Source organism: Danio rerio, chromosome 18 (assembly GCF_052040795.2).
Source record: "Danio rerio strain M-AB ecotype USA chromosome 18, GRCz13ab, whole genome shotgun sequence".
Classification (NCBI taxonomy): Eukaryota; Metazoa; Chordata; class Actinopteri; order Cypriniformes; family Danionidae; genus Danio; species Danio rerio.
The window spans coordinates 49,840,043-49,860,000 of NC_141038.1; the positions used below are offsets into that span (position 1 = coordinate 49,840,043).

General features: G+C 39.5%; 1 protein-coding gene and 1 long non-coding RNA gene across 5 annotated transcripts in view; one reads left to right on the forward strand and one right to left on the reverse strand.

The window, feature by feature from the left end:
* LOC147839827 (uncharacterized) overlaps positions 1 to 12,823 on the forward strand; it is a 153,762-nt gene extending 140,939 nt beyond the window's left edge. The window contains exon 3 of the long non-coding RNA XR_015515423.1: positions 8,035 to 12,823. This is a non-coding gene — a long non-coding RNA (uncharacterized LOC147839827). The remainder of the gene's footprint in view (positions 1 to 8,034) is intronic.
* sphkap (SPHK1 interactor, AKAP domain containing) overlaps positions 1 to 19,958 on the reverse strand; it is a 202,478-nt gene that overhangs the window by 128,099 nt on the left and 54,421 nt on the right. The gene's annotated exons all lie outside the window — the stretch shown is intronic.

Consider the following 19,958-nt stretch of genomic DNA (forward strand, 5'->3'; position numbering starts at 1 on the left):
GGACGCGTTCTCTGCCCTCGCGGCCTCCTGAGTTCGTTCTTCCGAGGACACCTGGCAAGACCGGTCTCCACAAGAACCCAAGTCCATTCTCTGCGTTCTTGGAATTGAGAAACAGCCAACGACAGTGAGACAAACCAAAAATGTCTTTTGAGTTTGCTTGAAATACACACACAAAAGTATTTTTCCTGCTTGTTCAAACTATAAAATGAGCTTTATCAACTCAGTTCTTTGTTTTTCAGACAACCTAATCGCTTTATGTTCAATCTACTTAAATCTGTTAAGTTAATCGATTTGTATTGGACTTGTTTGGAACCCAGCATTTTTAATGCATAATATCCTCAAAATATGGGCAATTATGGAAAAATTCAGACAGTAAATATGACAGACAGATCTAACACGGCTCTGAGTGACTTTTCCAACAGCAACAGTGTTGGTCTGAGGAAAAGACATTGAGAAATGATGGACAGAAATGAAGAGTGATGAGATCCATCATTCATTAAAGCTCAGTAATAGAAGCACAGTGTGTAATCCATTAGCCAGATACACTCCAATTGCACTGTGCAGCGTGCATGTGTGTGTGCTGAGTGCGCTTGAAGCCCAAAGTGCCTCTATCCATCTTAAGCTGACGGAAAGATGGGTGAAATATTGATTTTACCGTTCACACTCTGGTGAAGTGCAGCTAACCAGCCTAATCTGCAGAATGTGTCGTTTAGCGTAACACAAGTCACACAACATCCTCAGCTCTCACAAGAGCATCCTATCACTGTGTCCAGAGTTATTCTGCTGTGTCAATTCAATTCAGAGCAGTCCCATTCCCCACAGGGCTGTTTCAATATACGCACTGAAACAATTTACAATGAAATGGTATAATAATATTTTTGCAGATTCTCTACCTAACTGCCCAAGGCGTCGCACAGCATTACCAACACCATTTATCTCCCTTCCCCAGGTCTCGCACTCATTATCACACACACACACACATTTAAAAAGTTTGGAAACTTTCTATAATAAAACCTTGCACATGTCTACTAATGAAGTCTTGCTACTTTTTGAAGTTGCTTATATTGTGACTATGATTATGGAGTCCCAAAAAATAATTTTCACAAATGCACTCACTGGCCACTTTATTAGGTACACCTGTCCAACAGCTCGCTAACTCAAATTTCTAATCAGAGCAATCGGAGCACCCTGAGGAAACCCATGCCATGACAAGGAGAACATGCAAACTCATGTTTACATGTACACCCACCCATTTTCACCCACATCCTGCCTTGTACCAACAGTTCATGCTGGTGCTGCTGGTGTAATGGTAAACAACTGTGGTCGGAACCAAAGTTCACAGGTCTGTGTTCTCTGGACTCCTGTCAAGCGGTGGACTTCTTCATTCTGATTGCCGTCCAACCGCGTCATAGCTCATTATCATAAAGTTGACTTGATTTCAACACTCCTCGACACACAAACCAGCGAAGACGCGTTGCACTGCTCCTCGCCACTTATCACCACCAGCTCTCAGTGAAAATGAATGACTTCTGGCAACTTTGACACTCTCGCTGCTTTTGGTGTGAACGTACGGTTGGGATGTTGTAATTTTCCTCATACAGCATTCAAAATTCAGACAAAAACAAAACAGGAAAATATAAAAAAACAAAAAAACAAAAAAACAAAACAAAACACACCACTCGCTGATTTTATAGGGCCATACTTTAACTGTAATTATAATAGATACAGTTGAAGTCAGAATTATTAGCCCCCTTTGAATTTTTATTCTTCTTTTTTTATATTTTTTAAATTATGTTTAACAGAGCAAGGAAATGTTCACACTATGTCTGATAATATTTTTTTCTTCTGGAGAAAGTCTTATTTGTTTTATTTTGACTAGAATAAAAGCAGTTTTTTATTTATTTTTTAAAACCCATTTTAGGGACAAAATTATTAGCCCCTTTAGGTTAATATTTTTTTTGACAGTCAACAGAACAAACCATTATTATACAATAACTTGCCTTATTAACCTGACCTGCCTAGGTAACCTATTTAAGCCTTTAAATGTCACTTTAAGCTGTATAGAATTGAGGGAAATAATTCAGGGGGGTTAATAATTCTGACTTAAACTGTATATAGTAAATTCCCAAGTAAACTACCAGTGGACATCAAGCATCCGCAAACTCAGAATAAAAAAACATTTCTATTTTTTAAGCAAGACTTCAGCAGAAGCCAATATGAATCAAGTCAGTTACGATAATCTAAAATTCTTCTTTTGAGTAAGGTCTAGCAAAGAGGCTCGCCGAGCACCTCTAATTATAACCGAGGCTCACAGCAACAGCTTCAGAAGTGCAGACAGAAAAAGGGGAGATTTGAGGAAAGAGCCAGTCACGAACACAGATAAGAAGAATCTGCTGGGAGAAGAGATGCAGCCGATGCCCGCGTGTGTGCGCGCGTATGTGCGTCTGTGCGTGTCATTTAAAGATCAGGCCTGTTTTGTTAGAATATTCACTGCACCGAAAAGACAATTGGTCTTTAAAAGTGACCCCATGTAAAGAACTCATTAACGCTTACAATAACTCTCACTTTGAATAAAAGTGATGCAGCGGGGATTATTAAAGATGACAGCATGACAATGTGCAAAGAGCAATTACACACTTGTGGCCCGTTTCCACTGACTGGTACAGTGTGGTACGGTGTGGGTCAGTACGGGTCACCTTTATCAGGCTTGCGTTTACACTGTCAACGGTTCTCATTTGGTGGTTGTGGTGTGCGACGGAAAGTTTCAGATGGCGTCATTCTCACTCGAGGAAATGTCAAAGTAAAGCTGTACGGGTCGTTCACATATGAGAAGCACTTCTTACAAAACAGAGGCTTTAATCCACATAAATACTGCATAAATGTTCAGTACTAACCATCCTATGAACAGGATTTGATTATCCCAGGTAAAAAAAAAAAGTGCACTAAAATGCACTTTATTTAAGTATACTTTAGTACTGTACTAAAAGTGCTCTATTTTCGCACACTAATTTTGTACTTAATGTACTAAAAGATAGAATTAAGTATATGTTAAGATAAACTCAATACCATCTAAGTGTACTCAACTGTGCTATTTTGAGACACCCTGAAATTGAACTAAAATGTGCTTTTAACATACTGTATCTGTATTTTAAATATATATATTTAGTTACAACTAGAAATACACTTGAACCCTAATTTGAAACTTTTATAAATATATTTAAGAATAGCTTAAAGCATAATAGTAATTTCAAGAGTTCACACCTAGCTGATGATTAATTATAAAAGCTTGTTTGGCATGCTGTCCCGGGAGAGAGCCCTGAGCTCATGAGATCCTCGAGCCCAGGGCTCCCTCCCGTTGCAAGGCGGGAGGGGAGTTTGAGCTCAGGTAGATCTCGAGAACTCCCCTGCTGTAGTAACCAATGAACAGTAAGTGATTGCTCTTGAAGATAACTACGTACTGGAAGCATATCTATAGTGGCAATTTAGATTATTCAATTAACTTAATTGCATGTTTTTAGGCGGTGGGAGGACACCGGGGAACCCGGGGGAAACCCACGTGAGCACGGGGAGAAGTGCAAACTCCACACAGAAATGTCTGCTGGTTTGGTAAAGCCTGGAACCAGAGACATTCTTGCTGTGAGGCAACAGTGCTACGCACTGGGACACCGTGTCACCCATCTAAGAAGGAGGAGTGTGGGGTGGAAGGGGGGACTCTTCAAGACGAAAATAGCCTTGGAATGAAACCCAGGGTATTTATAGTAGTTTAGGAGTCATCTGACTGGAGTGTAGTGAATTGGATAATGCGGATCCAGCCGCTAGCAATCATAAGCACGTGATCCTCTCGAAATTTGTTTATACATAAACTTCACATATTAAAAGAGTATACAAATTGTAAAAAAAAAAAAAAAAAAGTGTGCTAAATACTGTATTAAACGTATTTTGGGAAAATGTACTTCTACTACAGTACGTTACTAATAGATTTTTAATGAAGTCAATTTAATGTAAACTTAAAATTACGACACTCAAAATCAATTAAAGTGTTAGTGATAATATTGCATTCATATTAAGTGCTAAGTTGTACTTAAGTACAACTTTTGGGAAAATGTACTTCTACTACAATACATCACTAATAGATTTTTTATATATTAACTTATTTTAAACTTAGGATGAGTATGTAAACAGTGTACTAAAAATCAACTAATGTTTAAAGCATTTAAAGCACACTTTTGAAAAACACACTAATAAAACTCTTTTGGGTGTTTTTTCTGTAGCGTACTTTATTGTAGTACACTAAAATTTATTTAAGTATTACTGGTATTTAGTAGGGCGAGGCAGTGGCGCAGTAGGGAGTGCTGTCACCTCACAGCAAGAAGGTCGCTGGTTCGAACCTCGGCTCAGTTGGCGTTTCTGTGTGGAGTTTGCATGTTCTCCCTGCCTTCGTGTGGGTTTCCTCCTGGTGCTCCGGTTTCCCCCACAGTCCAAAGACATGCGGTACAGGTGAATTAGGTAGGCTAAATTGTCCGTAGTGTATTAGTGTGTGTGTGTGTGTGTGTGTGTGTGTGTGTGTGTGTGTGTGTGTGTGTGTGTGTGTGTGTGTGTGTGTGTGTGTGTGTGTGTGGATGTTTCCCTGAGATGGATTGCGGCTGGAAGAGCATCCGCTGCGTAAAAACTTGCTGGATAAGTTGGCGGTTCTTCCCGCTGTGGCGACTCCGGATTAATAAAGGGACTAAGCCGACAAGAAAATTACTGAATGAATGGTATTTAGTATACTTTTGTCAAGTGTACTAAAGTCCTACTGAAGTGTAAACATACTTTTAATTAGTATATTTATAGTGTAAAACCATCAAACTTTTATTGAACACAAAAAAATAACAATGTACTAAAAATGTATTTGCGGGTATTTAAGTGTATTTTATTCGCATTTAATTATATATATTTTTCACCTGGGATAACTGCACATCAATGATAGTGCGAAATAGCCTACTGCAGTGGTTCTCAAAGTGGAAGTCGGGACCCCCCACGGGGTCGCGGACCAATGAAGGAGATGGGGTGGGGGGGGTGTACAAGGTACTTTTTGACTACAAAGCTACAAAGGGCAGCTACAAGGTACCTTTTGACAGTAGAAACAGCCATAAAAGCGTACCGAAGCAAAACAGTACTATACCACTCAGTGGAAATGGGCCATTGCATATATATGCTTACGATGAAATATTACGTGATGAAACATGTTGGAGGAGTGTAACACAGCACACACGCTCTGAATGGTGTTCTTTCATCCATCGATTGCTCATTCTTCTGTTGTCAAAAAAAAAAAAACACTTCAGCACAGCGGCGTCTGAGGATACAGAGGGCTTTTTCCCTCCAGTGCCACTTTTCAAAAATCTAAGGTGAATGACAATTTCGACACGAGAAAACGCTTCTTCCTGCAAAGAAATCAATTGGACACTTAGACACGAGCTGAAACACGATACCTCCAGCTGATATCCTCAAGAAAAAACAAAGACATATGGCTGAGGATAAAGAAGAACGCTTTTAAAGCTCTCTGGCGAGTCTATCGGTTTCACTATCCTCACACATTTAATATTTAATGTTGTGTATACAAGTGTGTGCACTTGCTTCACTTGGTTCTTCTGATACATGAAAGGATGGTGTGTATCAACGGGTTGCCTCACTGTAGAGATCAGCCTTTGTGTGTGTGTGTACGTGGCTTTATGTGGTTTACTGGAAGTTCATTCATTCATTCATTCATTTTCCTTCAGCTTAGTCCCTTATTTATTAGGGGTCGCCACAGATAACTTATCCAGCATATGTTTTTTTATGCAGTGCTAATTCTATTCACTACTGGGAAACACCCATACACTCACACACACTACAATTTAGTTTATTCAATTGACTTATAGCGCATATGTTTGGACTGTGGGGGAAATCAGAGCACCCGGAGAAAACCCACACCGAGGAGAACATGCAAACTCATGTTACAAGTCTACGTTTACAAGTACCCTCACTGGCCAATTTATTAGGTACATCTGTCCAACTGCTTTTTAACGCAAATCTCTAATCAGCCAATCAAATGGCAGCAACTTAATGCATTTAGGCATGTAGACATGGAAAGGTGAAAGGTTATTTAAGGGACTTTTAACGTGTCATGGTTGTTGGTGCCAGACGGGCTGGTCTGAGTATTTCAGAAACTGCTGATCTACTGGGATTTTCACGCACAACCATCTCTAGGGTTTACAGAGAATGCCTTGTTGATGCCAGAGGAGAATGGCCAGACTAGTTCCAGCTGATAGAAAGGCAACAGTAACTCAAATAAGCACTGGTTACAACCGAGGTCTGCAGAAGAGCATCTCTGAACACACAACAAGTCCAACCTTAAGGCGAATGAGCTACAGCAGCAGAAGACCACACTGGGTGCCACTCCTGTCAGCTAAAAACAATTCTAACTACAATTCACAAAGGCTTACCAAAACTGGACAATAGAAGACTGGATAATTGCCTGGTCTGATGAGTCTCCATTTCTGTTGCTGCAGAGTCAGAATTTGGCCTCAACAACATGAAAGCATAGATTCATCCTCCCTTGTATCAAAGGTTCAGTTTGGTAGTGGTGGTGTAATGGTGTGGGGGATATTTTCTTGGCACACTTTGGGTCCATTAGTACCAATTGAGCATCGTGTCAACGCCACAGACTAACTGAGTATTGTTGCTGATCATGTCCATCCCTTTATGACCACATCTGTACTCATCTGATGGCTACTTCCAGCAGGTTAATTTATGATATAAAGCATGAATCATCTTAGACTGGTTTCTTGAACATAACAGAGTTCACTGTACTCAAAGGGCTTCCACAGTCACCAGTTCTCAATCCAATAGAGCACTTTTGGGATGTGGTGGAACGGAAGATTCACATCATGGATGTGCAGCCGACAAATGCAAACTGCAGACAAATGCAAACTGCAGTCAAAGTGTGCTTTTTTCCCACTTTTGTCAATTTATTTCGATATAACAGATGTTTTTGCAACAAATCAAATACACTAGTCTAAAATTTCTAGAAGTTGTCTTATTCAGAGATAAAAGTTGTGTATTTATGACATATTTTGTTCTGAAAGTTATGAAACTGCAGTCAAACCTGTGATGAAACTCATCAATGTCATACTGAAAATGACAGTGTGCTTATTTCACAGTAGAATTAACTACAGTACTATATAATCAGCATAAAATAATAATAATAAAGAAAAAAAGAGTAGTGTAGGCTCATGTTATGGTGAACGCAGGAGGAAGTGAACACTATGTAGAGGTGTTAATGTAATTCTGATCTACACAGCGGTCAGCCAGAGAGACAGATGGGACGGGGAGACCTGCTCCATGATTCCTTGTTCCTGAATGACTCACAGGCCAAACAGCAGGAGTATTCAGTCAGCGGAAATGACATGTGTATGTGTGTGTGTGTGTGTGTGTATTACACGGGTTCTGCTCTTATCTACAGCATTTGCACTGAGGCGAAAGTGGTTGGTGACAAAAGCAGCAGGAATTTATTGGGTGACAACCAGAATGTGCCTGTGGTAGAGAAATGGTGTGCTTATATAACGGTTTGTGTTGTGATTAAATCATGCAAAATACCATAAAAAAGCTTCATTTACAATTTCCGATTACATGTTTCTTCTTTACTGTATAATAGCCGTGTGTGTGTGTCTGTGTGTGACCTTTCTTGTTTCGAGACATGTATTTTAAAAGTCGGTGACCTTTCAAAGAGCCAAGTGAGAATATAAATGCTAAAACAAAAATTCAACACAGGCTGATTGTGGATATGTACCCCTGTCTACATTTCTGGAGAGCGTGAATAATGTAGTCAGATATACGTATGGCTGAATTTCGTCTTTAAAATGAACACTACGGGGCGGTATGATGCTGCTGACGGCTTCTACTTCTTTTAACGCTACCAGCTGACCGCTCACCTCCATGTTACCAGTTTGCTCGGTGGTTCACCATGTACGTCGGCGGACTTAGGCCATGGAGCAGAGTTGATTGTGACGACAGTGTGTAACACCACCTCTATGCATGCAAGATGTTACACTGAGGGAGTTCACAGAATTTTTATTTCACACATACTGAAATTAAAATAAACTTCACAAGCCTGTTTTTCCCTTTTTCCTTCTTGTTTAATTTCTCTACATGTGTATACAGTATTTAGTCCACACAAACAAAAGTAATCAATAACCAAAACCAAGCAGTCATTGAATGTAAACAGTCTTTGTAAATAATATAGATAGTTGGGTGAATGTTGCGTAGATGGATTTGAGTGCGATGCAATAAGATCCACTTCCTCACACTGGGAAAACGGTAGTATGATGAGGAATTTAAGAGTCACTGACCGTCATTCCAAGTGTACACATATAGTTCATTTGCCAATGAGAAGCATAAAGAACGTTGAAACCAAATCATTGCAGTCCATTGAAAGCACCAACAAACACCTCATCTGAACATCTCTAGGACAACAGGTCCTGTCTACATAAGAAATAAACATAGGGCAAATTACAACCAACCATTGAAAATACTTTCAAACTCAAAACGTATTCAATACTCACATTTGAGCAGCAACAATAAAGTTCTCAAAACAATCAGAACCGGAGTGGGTCGGTAGCCTCAGTTCACCATGTGGTTCCCTCTACCAAACACGACTCACTTGCTCTATGGTGAGCTGGAATATATCCAGTTCTCACTCCCCTCTAGTGCAACCTAGTGGCCTGTAGTAATATTGCAACCAGTCCTTCTCGCATCACAAGAAACTAAAACAACAATTAAAGCATGTAACGTTTGTTCGTTACATACATCCCTCCCCGTGTTTTTTTAAAAATCTGCACCATGCCAAATTTTTAAGTTTTGTGTATGATAAGTATCTACTTGCGCAACATCTGATAACATAGTGACCTTGTAATTTACTGGTCCTAGCTTTTTCACAATCCTAGCTGGGCCTTTTCATTTAGGAGAAATTTTAGCCATGAATGCATCATCAGCTTTAGAGAGAGGGTGAGTTCTTACCCATACCAAATCTCCCTCCTCAAAATTCTGAGTTCTTCTCTTCATATTGTAATACTTCCTCTGCTTACTCTGTGCCTTCTCTACATTGTCTCTGACTACATCATATAGAATTTTTTGGCGTTCTAGGGTATTATATGCTGGTTGGTTAGGATCTGGGGGATTGTGCAAGGCTCTCTGTAGGGGTCCCTTCAACTGTCGTCCAAGTGCTATCTCAGCAGGTGAATAACCAGTACTTTCATGCCAAGCAGTATTCAGAGCAAATCTGAACTCGTATATCCACTGATCCCAGGTACGGTGGTTTTGTTCAACAAACATGGCAATCATGGTTTTCAAATTTCGATTGACTCTTTCTGTAAGATTTGATTGAGGATGATAGGCGGTGGTGAGTTTTGGAGTTATTTGCCACTGTTTACATAACTGATCCAACAGGTTGGAGGTAAACTGCCTACCTCGGTCGGATACGATGAAGGCTGGGGTTCCCCATCTAGTGAATATTTCTTCTATGAGAATCCGTACAATAGTGTTAGACTTGGCAGTTCTCATTGGAAAAACCTCTACCCACTTAGTGAAATAGTCCACTATAACTAGTAGATACTCATTTTGGCGTGAGCTCCGTGGAAACGGCCCCATGATGTCCATACCCAGCATATACCCAGGTTCAACTATGGGCACACTTTGTAGGTCACCAGCAGGTTTTAGGTTTGTAGGTTTGTACCGCTGACATTTCTCACAAATTTTGCAATGTTCCCAAACATCAGTACGTATGGATGGCCAATATGCAAATTCTAGCAGTCGCATAAGAGTTTTGAACCTACCCAAATGACCGCTTAAAGGACTGTCATGCGCATAAGACAAAGTTACCTCTCTCAATTTCTCAGGGATTACAACCTGTAATCTTTGGCCTTCCTTTGAATCTGGAATGCTCCTGAATAAGACTCCATTCTTGCAAATATAATGAGTCCTCTTCAGATCTGTGGTTCTCTGGCTTTTGGCTTTAACCATGATCTCTTGGCATTCGGTATCCTTTTCCTGTTCACAAGCAATTTGTGATAAGTCCAAAGGCAGATCACATGAGACAGTACTAAAATTCTTTTTGGCTGGTGTATGCAGTAATACAGCCTGTGAGTTCACTTCCTCTCTCCTGGACAACACATCGGGCACTATGTTACACTGACCTTTTCGGTATCTTACAGTAAAATGGTATCCTTGTAGTCTGATTGTCCATCTTTCCAATCTAGATGAAGGTTTAGGATGTTGGAAAAGCCAGACTAAGGAAGCATGATCAGTGATTACCTCAAACGGTCTACCTTCAAGGTAATGATGCCACTTCTCTACTGCCCACACTACTGCCAGACACTCTTTCTCTGAGGCGGAATAGGACTTCTCAGCCCCTCTGATCAACCGAGATGCATAGGCAATAACTCTCTCTTGTCCTTCCACTTCTTGAGTGAGCACAGCCCCTAAACCCACATCACTTGCGTCAGTCTGTACCTTAAAGGAAAGGTCAAAGTTAGGAGTACACAACACAGGTGCTCTAGTGAGCTCATCTTTGATAACATCAAAGGCACGTTGACACTCATTAGACCAATTCCACTTTACATCTTTCCTCTTCAAGAGGTGTAAGGGAGCTGTTTTGGAGGAGAAATCAGGAATAAATCGATGGTACCAAGCTGCCAGTCCTAAAAATCTTTGTAATTCCTTTAAGGTCTTGGGAATTGGAAATGTTCTGATAGCCTCCACTTTGTCTGAATTCACATTGACTCCATCTGCTGAGATGGTATGGCCCAAGTAGTCAAGTGAAGCACAAATGAACTTACATTTCTTTAGGTTAAGTGTGAGACCAGCTTTGTGTAGGCTGTGAAACACTTGTTCAAGATGATTCAGGTGAGTTTGGACATCGGGTGAGTATACAATAATGTCATCGATATAAACCATACAACATTTGTTTTTAAGATCTCTCAGTACCTGTTCCATCAGCCGTTGGAAAGACGCAGCTGCATTTTTAAGGCCAAAGGGAAGAGACGAGAATTCATATAGCCCCGAAGCAGTGACAAAAGCGGTTTTTTCTATACTTGCAGGATCCATTTCTAACTGCCAGTATCCACTCTTTAAGTCCAACGTGCTGAACACCTTAGCTCCTTGAAGAGAGTCCAGTATATCTGTGATTTGAGGCATAGGATAAGCATCTAGAAAAGTTTTTGCATTAAGCCCTCGGTAGTCAATGCATAATCTAGATCCCCCATCCTTTTTCTCTACCACTACCACAGGTGAAGCCCAAGGAGATGTAGAAGGTTTGATGATTTTTTGTTGAAGCAACTCCTGTATCTGTTCTTCAATAAAATCATTCTTGGCTTTAGAAACTCTATATGGTCTCTTTCTTAAAGGCAAGTCATCAGTGGTCTTGATCACATGCTTGATAAGGTCTGTACGGCCCAGTTTGTTAGTACATACTGATGGCCAATCACACATAAGAGCTTTTAATTGACTCTTTACCTTGGTCGTAGTGTGAGAATTTTCCAAGGCTTGGTCAATCAGTTTTAACCTCTCATCGTGGCTTACTCCAACTTCTTTCTGTGCAGCATAAAACTTCACAGCAGCATGCTCAGTTGTTTTGTTAAAACATACAGGGTGACTACTGTTAGCATCAGGTAGGTAGATACGTGAAACATTAAAGTCGATGGTTACCTTAGCCTTTTTGAGAAAATCCAAGCCTAATATAACAGGAACAGCCAAACTGTCATCATCCATCACATGAAAGGTGACTTCATGCTTCACTCCATAAATTTCACATGCCCATAATACTTTACCTAGAGTTTTCTGACTCTGTCCATTTGCGAGCATGAACGTTTGATCACTTCTAGTCAATTGCTCATCTTTTTTCTTCAATCTCTCCCACAACTTCTTCTGCAGCAAAGAAAATGTACTTCCTGTATCAATTACAGCATTGAAGTATGAGTGATTCAAGATAACAGGAGCCTGTAGTACATTATCACACAAACAAGGGTCAATAAGCATGAGCCTATTTGGTTGTCCTTTCACCGCTGAAGATTTCTTCTTTTGATCCTCTTCCTTTCCTTGACTCCATCTTTTCCTACTTTCTGACCAATCTTTCTCTATTTGTGTACCGAGACGAACCAGATCATCAATACTTTTCACTGTTCCTCTTAATAATGAAGCCAATCTAGGATTACAGTTTCTCAATGTTGCTTGTACCAATTCAGATTCAGACATTGCAGGGTTTATTTTCAGGGACATTGCTCTATAGTTAAAAGCATAGTCTCTTATACTTTCATTGACTTTTTGTTTGTAATCAGCCAATTTCTGAGCAGCCACTTCCTTGTGATCTTCATTCAAGAATGAAAAAAGGAATTTTTCTTTGAATGACAACCAATCTGTAATACTGCTCTTCTCAGCCTTCCACCAACTCTTAGCTGTACCTTTAAGACTTACAGATAAAGCTGCTAACATCTCTTCATGATGTAGAGGTCGAAGTTCATCATATTCTTCAAACCGCTCAATGAAATCAAGGGGGTCTTCTGAATCTGCATTTCCAAAAGTAGGCAGTTCAAGTTTAATACTGGTTGGGAAGGACGATGGAGAAAGGTAAGTGCTTTGCTTTGTGGTATCTTGAGTTGCATCAATTCTAGAGTGTGTTTGAGATGTTTTGTGAGAAGTAACTATGCTGGAATGCATAGGAGTGGACATGATCGGTTTGATAGCCTTAAATTGTTGCTCTAGCTGTTTGTCTCTACGCTTCAAGCAATCCACAATACTCCTACTCAAATCCTCAACTTTAGCATAGCATTTTTGCTGAACACGATCTAACTCCCTCTGTACATAGTAGTTAATCCTATCTTCACATGCTCTTAAATTTGCATTCAGTGTCTCAGCGGTGACAAAACTGCTTACTCTATGCTCAAGATCAGCCAAGTGCTTTTCAATGCTATGTATACGCTGATCATGTTCATCATTCTCAAACTGTAATTGATCATCATGAAAGTCAAGGGGTGGGGGTGGTGATGGAAAGTCATCAATTTTTCTAATGTCTTCCTGTCCCTGCTGTGGAGATTCATCTTTACTTTCTTTTTCTTCTTCTTAATCTAGATACAATTCACTAAAAGTATCTATAAGATTAGATACAGGATCTCTGAGATGAGTGAAGGCTTCATCTGAATAATCCACACTAGCTGCTCTGTCCTCCATTGTAAATTTGTAATATTTGCTTGTGAAGAATTTCAGTATCAGTGAAATATCTCTTTATAATTCAAAGGACTTCGTAAAATACAATTCACGAATGTCCCTGTTCGGGTGCCATCTGTAACACCACCTCTATGCATGCAAGATGTTACACTGAGGGAGTTCACAGAATTTTTATTTCACACATACTGAAATTAAAATAAACTTCACAAGCCTGTTTTTCCCTTTTTCCTTCTTGTTTAATTTCTCTACATGTGTATACAGTATTTAGTCCACACAAACAAAAGTAATCAATAACCAAAACCAAGCAGTCATTGAATGTAAACAGTCTTTGTAAATAATATAGATAGTTGGGTGAATGTTGCGTAGATGGATTTGAGTGCGATGCAATAAGATCCACTTCCTCACACTGGGAAAACGGTAGTATGATGAGGAATTTAAGAGTCACTGACCGTCATTCCAAGTGTACACATATAGTTCATTTGCCAATGAGAAGCATAAAGAACGTTGAAACCAAATCATTGCAGTCCATTGAAAGCACCAACAAACACCTCATCTGAACATCTCTAGGACAACAGGTCCTGTCTACATAAGAAATAAACATAGGGCAAATTACAACCAACCATTGAAAATACTTTCAAACTCAAAACGTATTCAATACTCACATTTGAGCAGCAACAATAAAGTTCTCAAAACAATCAGAACCGGAGTGGGTCGGTAGCCTCAGTTCACCATGTGGTTCCCTCTACCAAACACGACTCACTTGCTCTATGGTGAGCTGGAATATATCCAGTTCTCACTCCCCTCTAGTGCAACCTAGTGGCCTGTAGTAATATTGCAACCAGTCCTTCTCGCATCACAAGAAACTAAAACAACAATTAAAGCATGTAACGTTTGTTTGTTACAAGTGTTTAAGTCCAGCTAAGAACGGTGACAGAAACCAGGTAAAGCAAATAAAAATTCAAATAAACAGATAAACAACAGGCTGAAAACGTGATGGAATCATGCAGCCGTGACGGCTTTTCTTTTTTTAGATTACTTTTGAAAACACTATCGGTTGCGTTTAGGGACAGGGTGGTTGGATCAGTCGATCAGTCAGTCACTCAGTCAGCAGCATAGACTGTAAGAAATATGGACGTAGTATCCGTGACGTCATCCATAGAATTCTGAAGAGCGCAAATGAAGCTCGAGTGGGTGTTGCCAACCGTCGCCACTCTGTTTGAAATCTGCTCTATTGTGGAGCCAGGCCCAGTGGAATTTTGATAAATTGCAGTAGCAGTTACTTTCGTATTAGCTTCTTAAGGGAGAGCAGGATGTTGCTGCTTGGTCGACAGCAAGATAGCCTGGTCTGCTAAAGTGCATATTGCACCCTCTGGTGGACAAGAAGAGGACACGTGAGAAAAAATTGAGATCATCAAAAAGCGAACACAGTGGCCAAAATGTAACACTTATGTATTATTTAGATTTTGAACTAAATAATCCATAAAAACTGGAAAAAATGGCAAAATTTTTGTTTTTTTTTTACAATATGACTTCAATTTCAGCAGACCAATAGAAAGAAGTCACACTTTTAGATTGACTGGGATGATTTGGTAGAGTCCATCTGCATAAAATATAATATCCAGATCCTAATATATAATCTTAAAAAATGTATAATGGAGATAAAAAATAAAATCAAATAAATAATGTTTTATGGTTTTCTGCAAGTGTAACAGTATTCAGGTCAAGACATTGAATAGTCCATTTAAAAACACTGAATAGCTTCATTGTATAAATAAGTAAATACAGTCGTAATCTTTGTTACTGCTACAGACATTATAATTGCTTGTGCTTGAAATGCTCATGCAGTTACAACAGCAATAAGTAGTTGTAATATAAGTAACTTCCTGTAGTAATAGTTGATGTAATACTTGTGATTTATTATCATTGTCAGTTATTACTGTTGTCCTTTCTTTCTTTTTACTGTCATTATTACTATCATACATAACTGATCCCAATTTATGTACCTTTTTGCATATATATATATATATATATGGCAACCGAAATCCACGGCTATATATATATCAGTTTGCTCACTGCTGATTGGTCCAGTTTGGGTTCGCAATCTCTAAGCCAGAATAAATCTGTTCCAGAGCAGGTTAGCAGTATAACATATGTCATCCTGACAACAAAACCACATTTAAACCAATCTGCCAACTGAGCCCAAAAACTTAAGAGTTCCCAGCTGACACAACATCATAGGGTGTTAATATTAGGTTAGATTTAGGTCGCCAGCATCTAAGGACTATGTTATTTTGACGTCCAATTACAACATTGAAATGACGTTGATATTTGGTTGATTTGTTGGAAAGTGACCATAATCCAATGTCAAGCCAACATCTTAAATCAACGTCATATAGACGTCCAATACTGACATTTATTCATCAGATATGGCAACCGAAATCCAACGTCCACACAACGTCAAGCTGTAACATCATTAGATGTTGATATTTTGATGTTTTTAGGTTGCGTTGGAAACAATCAAAATGCAACGTCTGTGCAATGTTGGACATTGACTTCAGCCTGACATTGGGTCCTGACGTCAACCCGATTTTTATTTCCGCAACAATGGGCTACAACCTCCTGTGCCTGCTGGGTTTGTTAAAACTAAACACAAACTTCCCTGGGTAAAAACCCAAACCGGCTTTGTGCAACAAGCTTCTGGTCAACTTTAATCCTGACTCGACATTACACATCTTGCGATAATGCTGAATGATATATTGTGTATCCCTAACAGCTTCTGTGCTATTTTTTACAAAACAAAATCTGTTCGGAGCACATTTGACTTGCTCTTTTGTACTGGTTGTAAACCTCCTCATCCTCCCCCCACTGTAAGTATTAAGCCCTTGACTCTGATTAACCCAAACGGTGAAATCTGAGGATTCTCTAAATATCTGTAATTCTAAGCCCTCTTGCTCCTCTCATGACCTCAGAATACTTGCTGTACTCTTCTAACACTTTGATCCTCCTCCACTTCTTTTGATTTCCTTTTTCTGCCACTGGTAAATGTGAGCATCATTGTGCTTTCTTGGCCTGGAGAACAGCCTACTGCATTTCACTCACATCAAACCAGCTCACTCCAACTCCAGAATGCTGTTTCCTTTTATATTACACAGTTCGCTTTGATTCATTCTCTCTCTCTCTTTCCACACAAATACATATATCTACATACATAGTAGCAGTGTTGGGCAGTAGCTTAACTACTTCAGTAGCGTGGCAGTAGTTAGTAGCGCAGTAGCATCCAAACAAGCTACATTTACCGATCGCAGATCAATAAGTGACAGCAAAAACATTCACAGAGCTGTGAGGCCGGTGTCTAGCCACTGAAGGTAAATCCATGGCTGTTTCTCAATACCAAGTATGCAAAGTTCGGACTTGCGTCCTTGGAAGTTCAGACTTGGAAGAACAAACTCCCGAGGACACAAATCGGGTACTTCTTCAAATGGAACGGCAGTGTACTTTATAACGTCACTTACCTCATCATGGATTCATCGGTTTCACTGTACATTAGCAATAAAATGACTTATTATATAAAGCACGGAGCTGTAATTAATATTATATTAATATTATAAATCTACATTTTTGATTTAGGAAAATGTACACATATTCATATAAATGTGAAGTAAAATGAGTTATTACACACAGACACGTGTCTTTGATTATCAGATTTAATAAACTACAATGGTAATTATACAAGTATATACACAATAAGAAATAAAGACACACACGACAAGACATAAAGATTACGTCACACAATTTGGTAAAGAAAGACGAACCCCGTACAACACAGTAACAGCTCACGGTGACTGAAGCTCTGCACAAGACTTTTGGCCAGCGGAGAAATTAAAATGGTCGAGCCCAACTGAGTCTGGTTCTCTTAAGGTTTTTTTTCTTCACTCCCATCAGGTGAAGTTTTTTTTCCCTCTCTGCTGTCGCCTCTCGCTCGCATGGTTCATGATTGGTAGAGCTACGCATCGATGAATTTGCTCTTCAGTGTTTGAACTCTCAGTAATGATTAAATCACACTGAACTGAGCTAAACTGAACTGAACTGAACTTAAACACTAAAACCTGAACCACACTGTTCCAGTTACTGAACCACACTGTTCCAGTTACTATGACCATTTATGTGAAGCTGCTTTGACACAATCTACATTGTAAAAGCGCTATACAAGTAAAGCTGAATTGAATTGAATTAACATAATTAAAGACAATTATAAAAGAGAACAAAATAATACTGACAAAATAAAACACCTGAGAACAAATAAGAGATTTAAAAGACCAAAAATTATCTGTTAGATATTCACAAGGTGACTTAAATATCATGTTTTAACAACAATGGAGTGATGAGATCCAGTGGTACATCCGAGATGGACTGGCTGAAGTAAAGCTGCTCTCGGCGAGGGAGGTGATGACGGAGCTCCCGCTGGCAGGCTGGGAATTGGAGTCTGCATAAGCTCAGGCACATCATCAAAGACGCGCTATCTTTGTGAATAAACTACATTCTCGCTTAAAAAACTGTTAAAAAATTTTTTTGTGACAGAGTAAGAGTATTTTTAAAACCGTGCAGGTTTTTTCTTCCACCACTGGCGTTTAGCTGCAATGCATTCTGGGATACCTGAGCTTTGCAAGTTCGCACAAGTCACCTCTTGATGCATCCTTGGCCAAAGGGGCAGAGCAAGTACACATCTGGGAATTTCATGTGTACTTGGCAAGATATGAACTTTGAATTGGAACAATGCTTTGGCAACGGTTGATGATGTTTCACAAGGACATAAGAACGCAAGTACAGACAAGAACGCATCTTAAGAAACAGCCTATATGATGGCAAGAATGACGATTTCTTCTTCTATCTGTTTTACGATGGTTGACAACAAACATTTTGGTGGGTTACTGCCAACCTCTCGCTCTGGTCAGTGAGATCGCAAAACAATCATTGGGCTGACACAGGAAACTTGCTTGATGGATATGTAACGCGCGTTGGTGCTTAGATATAAACTTTCCAGTTCTCACCACACGCCATCTCGTGGGTTCTATGGCTTAGTTGCAAGGAGGACACACGGAGCTCAATCGGCAGGTATTAACCCTTGATTTATTAAACATACAGGGTGAACATCATTAGTCAGCCATTACAGATTACCTCATGCGGTTTCTCTCTCTCCGTCTTCTTTCTCTCAGTCTCGCACGCTCACTCACAGGTCTCTGATCCCGCGATACTATTTCCAAACTTATTTAAAGGTACAGAACATTAGTTTCACTTTAAATTTCACTCCCTACAGATAGATAACTGAGGGTGAGCAGTTATATATATATAGTTTACTGTAGTAAAGGCTAACGTATACTACGGTAATTACTATTATTTTATGATAGTTATAAATGATAATACAATATGTAAGTTAGTGTAATTTAATGCTCATTCATAAAAATTTCCCTTTACTATACATTACTATTGTATTTTAAATGCTTAACACCTGGCTTTATTGGATTTTTTGTTTTGGCTGTTATATACTTTAATTTGTCTCTGATGGGTACAATATTATTTACAGTAAATAACTGAACTGAACAATTCTGTCTCATATGATTCATTAACAGCTTTAGTGATCAGGAACCAGCCAACAGTATCTGAGGTTTTTACTAAAATGACTAAGTACAAGCTTGAAAGTGAAAGACTAAAGCAGTGTACTGACGCTGTGACACGTTACCTGATAGATTCAAAAGACAGAAGAGTCGTTAGATAGAGACAATATTAATTAAATATCACGTTTAACAACTATAGTGAGACGCGATTTAGAGGTACATCCTTGATAAACTGTCCGACGTGCACTGCTCTCTGGGGTTTTGTGCTCAAAGCACCCGCTGACTGCCTGGAGCGCAGACGCAAGCATACGCTGCAGCGCATGACTGTGTGGGTGTGTGGTCACGGGATGTGCGTTTTAAGTGGTATTGTGTTCAGAAATGCTAGGTTAAATGCCAGTGTGGACGTAGATTGATTTCATTCTAAAAGCTCACCTTAAATCTGAGATGTATTATTGTAAACGGAACCTGAGTGTGTATTTTTTCCAGAGCGAGTTGCTGCTTAGATGGGGGCAGGCCGGATCGCGATGCCGGCTCAGCTTTGTGATGTCTATCGGCCATCAGCGATGAACGTTGGCATCGTCTATCAACCCAACCCTATTAGCCACTAAATTAAAAAGCTATGAATTGCCGTGAGATTGTGTTAAAAAAGCTTGAAACATGTTGGTTAAATAAAAGTAACTTTAAGTTATGAATAACTTCTGGCTTGAGTGTATACGTGTTCAATGAAGTGAATTAGTGTGTTCAAAGTTCTTTTCGAAGTACATTTTTGAATAAAAAAATCCCTGCTCCTGTATTTCAGATGAATTTATCACCTGTGTGTCGAGTGTCAAACGGAAAGGCAGTGCATTTGACTGTGCATACAGTACGCTAATATATGCATTTAAAAAAAACTAAACCAAAGTATACCTTAGGCTTTAACGGAGGTTGCCTGACTCTTTGATGTGATGTCAACATGCACTTAATTAGAGATTCTCATTAACTCTTGTAGAACAGCCACAGGTTGGCTGTTGAAAGCGAAGCGAACTCCCACCGGCTAATGCAAAGCAAGATTTCACTTTTAATGGCTGAGAAAACACTGAAAAGGGCCAAACGAAGCTGAGAGGTCTCTCT